We start from the raw sequence: 1,861 nt of genomic DNA on the forward strand, positions 1-1,861 counted from the left end.
CTGTGGTGGTGGAGCGCAAGGAAGAGGGTAAGGAGCATCTGGTTCAGCGGCTGGTTTATTATGTCAGCGAAGTGCTCATTGAGTCCAAGCAGCGGTATCCGCATTGGCAGAAGCTTGTTTATGGGGTGTTCATGGAAAGCCGAAAGCTTAAACATTATTTCCAGGGTCACCCCATCATTGTGGTCAGTTCTGCCCCTCTTGGTGATATCATTCAAAACAGAGAGGCCACAGGGAGAGTGGCTAAGTGGGCCATAGAGCTCGGACCTCATGGTCTGAAATACGTGCCACGCACTGCTGTTAAATCTCAGGCCTTGGTGGATTTCATCAATGATTGGACAGAGTCACAAGTGCCCGAGCAAAAGCCGGATAACACATACTGGACTATTCACTTTGATGGGTCCAGGCAGTTGGAGGGCTCGGGGGCTGGCGTTGTGTTGGCTTCCCCTAAAGGTGACAAGTTCCATTGTGTGCTATAGTTGATGTTTCCTTGCACTAACAATGCGGCTGAGTACGAGGCCTTGCTCCATGGTCTTCGGATGGCTAAAGAGATGAGCTTGAGCCAGGTAAGGTGCTTCGGCGACTCAGACTTGGTGGCTCAACAAGTATCAGGAAAGTGGGATTCCAAGGACCCTCTCATGGCGGCTTATCGCCGCGAAGTTGATGCCATTGCTGGGCACTTTCAGGGTTACCAAGTAGAGCACATCGATCGCAGGAAGAATGAGGCGGCTGATGCTTTAAGCCGGCTGGGCTCTCAGCGAAAACCGGTGCCGCCTAATACTTTCCTGGACGTCCTGTATAACCCTTCTGTTAAGTTGCCTACAGAGGAAGATTTGGCTGTCCCTGACCCGGAGGCACGACTGGTAGCGGCTCTCCATATCATACCGGAATGGACAGCGCCCTATTTGGCTTACATGACCCGGGGTGAGTTGCCTGAGGATGAAACGTTGGCCAGACAAATAACCCGGCGGTCTAAGTCAATGGTGGTCATCAATGGTGAGTTGCATCGCCGCAGTGTTACGGGAGCGTTCCAGCATTGTGTCTCTCCTGAGGAAGGTCAAGAGATCTTGCGCGAGATTCATGAAGGGGATTGTGGCCATCATGCCGGCTCAAAGTCTCTTGTGGCCAAGGCTTTTCGTCATGGTTTTTATTGGCTGACGGCTCATGCTGATGCGGAGGACTTGGTCAGTAAATGTGATGGTTGCCAAAGGTACTCGCGACGGGCTCATGTGCCGGCTCAGGAGCTGAGGATGATCCCAATGACTTGGCCCTTTGCGGTCTGGGGGCTTGATATGGTTGGGCCTTTTAAAAGGTCCAAAGATAAGAAGACCCACCTCTTGGTGGCAGTTGACAAATTTACCAAGTGGGTTGAAGCGGAGCCAGTTAGCAAGTGTGATGCAGCCACGGCGGTTCAATTTATGAAAAAGGTGATTTTTCGCTTTGGCTTTCCGCACAGCATTATAACTGACAATGGCACCAATTTATCCAAAGGCGCCATGGAAGAGTTTTGTCAACGAGAGCACATCTGACTTGATGTTTCCTCAGTGGCTCATCCTCAATCCAATGGTCAAGCTGAGAGAGCTAATCAGGAGATTCTGAAGGGCATCAAGCCCCGGCTTTTGGTCCCTTTGCAACGGACGCCGGGTTGTTGGGTGGAGGAATTGCCCTCCGTGTTATGGAGCATCAATACTACTCCTAACAGGTCTACAGGTTTCACGCCTTTCTTCATGGTTTATGGGGCAGAAGCAGTCCTCCCCAGTGACATCCGTCATGACTCACCTCGAGTGGCGGCTTATGTTGAGGCGGATAATGAACAGGCGCGCCAAGATGCTCTTGACTTGTTGGACGAACAGCGTGATGTGGC

Source organism: Aegilops tauschii, chromosome 7, assembly GCF_002575655.3.
Source record: "Aegilops tauschii subsp. strangulata cultivar AL8/78 chromosome 7, Aet v6.0, whole genome shotgun sequence".
Taxonomy (NCBI): Eukaryota; Viridiplantae; Streptophyta; class Magnoliopsida; order Poales; family Poaceae; genus Aegilops; species Aegilops tauschii.